We start from the raw sequence: 6,000 nt of genomic DNA on the forward strand, positions 1-6,000 counted from the left end.
TATAAATTGCTCAGGTTAAAAATGGTCTCTGAGTGGATCCCCAAACTAAAGGTCTTTTCTTTTGAGTTGACCCGTTAAAATTAAAATAACCTCTAGTTAACCCCCAAACTAAAGCCCCAATAAGTATATACTTAGCTAGATCAAGCACCATTCAAAAGTTGCTATAATATAAATATTATTATTTTTAGTTAACATTACGTATTCAGCTTATACCGATTAATTTTGGACATTACGTATTCAGCTTATACCAATCAAAGTGGGGTAAGTCATGCTCAATACGACCTGAAGTGTGGCAATTTATGTCTCATACAACCTAAAATGGGAGTCGGATATGTTGGGTTTGACACACATGGTAAAAAGTGATTCGCTCGTTTTCTTACCAATCCGTCTCTAGGCCAACACAAAGGAGGTAAATCATGGATGACTACTAGCCATTAGTGCAGGTGGCGATTCATGGTGAGAGGTATGCTCGGACACGCCAAGTTTTGGCCCTAAAACCTCATGTGACAACACTACATATCTTAATCACCGCACCGCCCCGAGGAGATATGCTGAATTTGACACATGCTTGACATGTCACGGTTTATTGACACCATTATTTCATAATACTTGGGTAGAAAGGTCATGTGGGCTAATTGGTCCATTCAAGCTAATTGGTTTGGTAAAAAAGGATGTCGGGTTAGAATTATGATACATTAATAATAAACTAAAGGATACATCTATAATAAAATCTAGTTATCATCAATATCTAAAGCAACATTACAAATCAAAATAATAGTTAGCGGGGCGGCGACAATCTGTATTTCTTCTCAATGGGGAAGAGAAGAGGTCAATGAAGAAGCTCAAGAACATACCCTAATCCATGAGCAATTATATACCAAGCTCATCCTATATGAATTATCCACCTTAAAGTTCATTCATCATTAACAGTCCATTAATGTTAATGAACTAGGTTATTGAATTTACATTTTGAATCCACATCCATTTAATCCAAACTCCCTTTATATGAAATTAAGCATTAGATCACTTAATTGAGATTTATTTTATTTTAATGATAATTAGTTGTGTATATGTTAATCAAATGTAAGTCCACCTTATAGATATTATAAGCTCACTCATGTGAATTTAATTAGATTTAGTCCACCCATGTGGACTTAATTTTACACCCATGTGGACTTAATTTTATAATTTCCCACTTGGGTTATATTGATTGATTCCTTATACACCACACAATCCCTTAATTGAGCTCAACATGCCAAAACTTTATGGGTTAAATACCCCTTTAAATAATCTGCTCCATTAAATTAATTGGTACAGGACTAAAGAAGTCATAGCTACTATAATTATAACAAAATCCAACAGTAATCACAGTACTAATTCATTAATGATATAGATCAAATGTGGGCGTGTAGTATAAGAATGACACGAAATGTGATCTATAAATGTATATTCTCAATAAGTCCTCATTATGATCCAAACTGGGTCCAAGTCATATTTACCAAATCTTTATACTAAATCATAGTGGTAAATAATGATTCAACCTTATGACTCTAAATGGAGTTCATATCATATTTATAATAACAAAATGCAAAACCGTAATAGTAAATATGATATCCATATGTCAGAGAAAGTCAAAACCATGAACACATATAGAAAATCTGCAATATATATAATGAGCTAAAATATATGTTCATGAATATAGCGCATCATACAAAATACAAATTCCTACAGAATAGGTACTTCATCAAAAGGAAGAACCTCATGTTCAACACATGCTGATAAAACACCTTAGGCGACAAGCTCTTGGTAAGTGGATCTGCTAAAATGGAATTTATCTTTATATGCTCTATCATTATTTAACCATTATAAACTCTGTCTTTAACCGCAAGAAATTTTATGTCGATGTGTTTAAACTTCGATGAACTATGGTTGTTCATGGAATACAATTTTATAGCTTTATTATCACAGTTGATCCTTAATGGTCTGTCAATGCCCCCAATGATCTGTAAACCTGTGATAAGGTTCTGTATCTATATCTCATGGTTGGAAGTTTCATAGCAGGCTATAAACTCTGCCTCTATAGTGAAAGTGGTTATTAGCGTCTATTTAACGCTTTTCCATGATACAACCCCTCCTATCATCATGAAGACATAACCTGAGATGGACCTCCTGCTATCTAAGCATTCAGGGGGCGTTTGGTTTAGGGGAATAGGAGTGGGGAATGGGAATGAGAATCATTGATTGTCATTGTTAATGTTTGGATTATAGGAATAGGAATACCAATAAGGGAATGAATCCTTAAAATTGGGTAATGACTCATTCCCATGTACCTCTCCTTCAATGAGCCATTACCCTATTTTCATCAATCAAAATATTCCCTTATTCCCAAAATACCCTTCACTTAAAACTAAAATTTTCTCCATTAATATCCAATATCAAAATATATTTATTTATTTTTTCTTTTATATCACTTCTCTCTCCTTGTTCTCTCTCATCATATTTTCTCTCTCATCATTTTATCACATACTTTCTCTCTCCTTAATCTCTCATTTCACACTCTCTTTCCTTTTTTCTCATTACACTTTCTCTCTCATCATACTTTCTCTCTCCTCAATCTCTTCTATCGCACTCTCTTTCTTCTTTTTTCCTCATCACACTTTCTCTCTCATCACACATTCTCTCTCCTCAATCTTTTTCATCACACTCTCTTTTCTCTCTCATCACACTTTCTCTCTCCTCAATCTCTCTCATCACACTCTCTTTTCTCTTTTTTCTCAGCACACTTTCTCTCTCATCACACTTTCTCTTTCCTCAATTTCTCTTGTCACACTCCCTCCTTTTTCCTCAACACACTTTCTCTCTCTCTCATCATTCTTTCTCTCTCCTCAAGCTCTCCCATCATACTCACTGTTTTCTTTTTTTCTCATCACACTTTCTCTCTCATCACACTTTCTCTCTCATCATACTTTCTCTCTCACCATACTTTCTCTCTCCTTAATCTCTCTCATCACACTCTCTCTCCTCAATTTTTCTCATTATATTTTCTCTCTCTTCATCCTCTCCCATCATACTTTCTCTTACATCATATTTTCTCTCTCATCTTCTCTCATCATGCTTTCTCCCATCATACTCTCTTTTCTCATTTTCTCTCATTACACTTTTTCTCTCTTCATTCTTTCTTTCACACTTTCTCTCTCATCATACTTTCTCTCTCATCATTCTCTTTCATCATATTTTTCTCTTACATTTATCTTTATCTCAAATCTAATTTTTTCTCTTATTTTCCTTTAAGGGTAAAAAAGGAAATTTTGATTTATTCCGATAGAAGATATGCAACTAACCAAACATTGCTTTTAAGAGTGATATCCATATTCATACCCATTCCCATTCCACAATACAATGATTCCCATTCCGATTCCTATTCCTAGGAATGAACCAAACGCCCCCTCAGTAAAATCGAAGTCTGAATATCCAATGATCTCCAGATAACCAAATCTCCAATATGTGAGCATATAATCTTTCGTTCTTTGCAAATATCACATAACCCTCCTTGCAACTTTCCAATGCTCTGGTCTAAGGTTTCTCAAATTTCTATCCAACATCCCCACAATATACGTAAGATCCGGATGTGTACATACTTGAGCATATATCAAACTCCCTACTACTAATGCATAGAAAAATTGTTGCATTTCCTATATCATTATGTGGATATTGTTGCAAGCTAAGTCTATCACCCTTTGCCACAAGAATGTCACTGAGAGCACAATTCTGCATGTTATACCAAATGAGCATCATTTCTATATAGATCTTTTGTAATATTCCAAGTGTGTATCTTGAATGATCACGTACACTCTATATGCCAAAGATAAAAGATGCATCACCAAGATCCTTCATTTCAAATTCACTTGACAAAAATGACTTGATTTCTACCAGCAAACTCTTATCATTACCTGCCAATAATATATCATCCACATATCGAACAAGTATAATGAACTTACTTCTACTGAACTTGATATATAAATCATGATCAATTGAATTCTCCTTAAAATCATATGAAGAAATTGTTGGAGCAATCTGGGTACCCTAGGTTTTGATGTTTGGGCAAAGGTTTAAGTTAGGTTTATTGTTGTATTTGATATGTATTGTGAGTGTGCAGGATACAGGTACAACAAGGAAAGTCCAAGGGTGAGTCTTGGCGGTGTAAGTCCAATCATGTAGTCTTGGCAACGTAAGTCCAAGTGTGATCTTGGCAAAGGAGGAAAGTCCAAGGATGAGTCTTGGCGGTGTAAGTCCAAGCATGTAGTCTTGGCAACGTAAGTCCAAGTGTGACTTGGCAATGGATGAAGTCCCGGAGGCGCGACCTCTTGGCAAAGGAAGACCCGACAACAATGACAAGGCCGATGGAAGCTCCAGAAGGCAAGACGTGAAGGATGGGGAGGCATCCGAGGGACGCAAGGCTGATGGAGGAGGCTAGAAGGCTAGGTCTAGGTTGGTCGGGCAGGGACGAGTGCTGAGAGATTGTACTCGGAGTAAAATATAAGAATTAGGGTTTACTGTAGCGTTACTGTAGCAGCACTGTAGCAGTCGACTGCATGTTTTAGCAGTCGACTGGCAGCGAACAGAATGTGTGAAATCGAGCCGTTGGGGTGTAACGGTCGAATTTCCACAGAGGGCAGTCGACTGTATGTTTTAGCAGTCGACTGGTAGGCGGGGTTTTCAACCCGCGGGCTATAAAACCAAAGCTTGGGAGCTTGGTTTGAGTTGACGAAATTAGTGGTGGTTAACCCTAATTAGAGTCTCCAAGTGCCCAAGTGATCTAGCGTGCTTGTACGAGGTTGTGGCGAGGTTTCTCCACCCACAAGGAGCTACGTGAGCTAGCCGGAAGTTCTCCGGGGAATCATCCACCGACGGATCGGGATCGTCCACCTTACGGACAGCCGTGGAGTAGGAGCTTTATCTCCGAACCACGTAAACGCCTTGTGTTAGGGTTTGTGGTTGGTGTGTTGTCTTCTTCCTTCTTGTTTTAGGTTAACTTTCGTATTTGTTAGTTTGTTTTTGTATTCCGCTGCGTACTAACAAGTGTAGGAAGTGACGATTTGGGTGAGACGCTATTCACCCCCCCTCTAGCGGACGTCAAGGTTCCAACAGAAATCACTTGATTAAACTTTCGGTACCATTGATGAGATATCTGTTTTAAACCGTAAATGAACTTCCTTAGTTTACACACTAGGTACTTTGAATCTCCCGACTCAAAGTTCTCCAGTTGCACTATGTATATAGTTTTCTCAATGTTTCCATTGAGAAACTCAGTCTTAACGTCCATTTGCTGTAACTCTAGGTCATAATGAGCTACAAGTGTCATGATTACCCTAAGAAAGTTTTTCATTGAAACCAATGAAAAAGTCTCCTTATAATCAATATCCTCCTTTTGAGTGAATCCCTTAGCGACTAGGCGTGCCATATACTTTTCGATATTGCCATGTGAATCCCATTTGGTTTTAAATATCTATTTAAAACCAACATGTTTCACACCTTTAGGCAATTCGACAAGTTTTTAAACGACATTGTCCACATAGACTTCATCTCTTCCTTCATGGTTTTGATCTATTTTTCTAGATGAGAGCATTGTTTAACTTCTTGGAAGGATATGTGATCATCTTCCAACCCAATATCAAACTCATGCTCTTAGAGATATATATAATCACAAGACATTTTAGATCTTCTTTCTCTAATGGATCTCCTTAGTATCACTTGATTTTGAGGTAGTTGGGAGCCATTCTCAACAATAGGAAAGAATTCCTCTATTTGAGGTGATTTTACCTTCCAATTGAATTGGAGGGGACATGAAAATATCGTGGTCAACTACCCCTTCCAGTTGTACAACTTCAACTATATGTGGAATGGTAATTATTTTACTATTAGCTACATCGATAATTAGTATATTAGGATCATCAATGTTCTCTTGAAATAATATTTCTCTAATTTTATCACTCCCACCAT

The sequence above is a fragment of the Zingiber officinale genome, chromosome 5A (assembly GCF_018446385.1).
Source record: "Zingiber officinale cultivar Zhangliang chromosome 5A, Zo_v1.1, whole genome shotgun sequence".
NCBI classification, from domain to species: domain Eukaryota; kingdom Viridiplantae; phylum Streptophyta; class Magnoliopsida; order Zingiberales; family Zingiberaceae; genus Zingiber; species Zingiber officinale.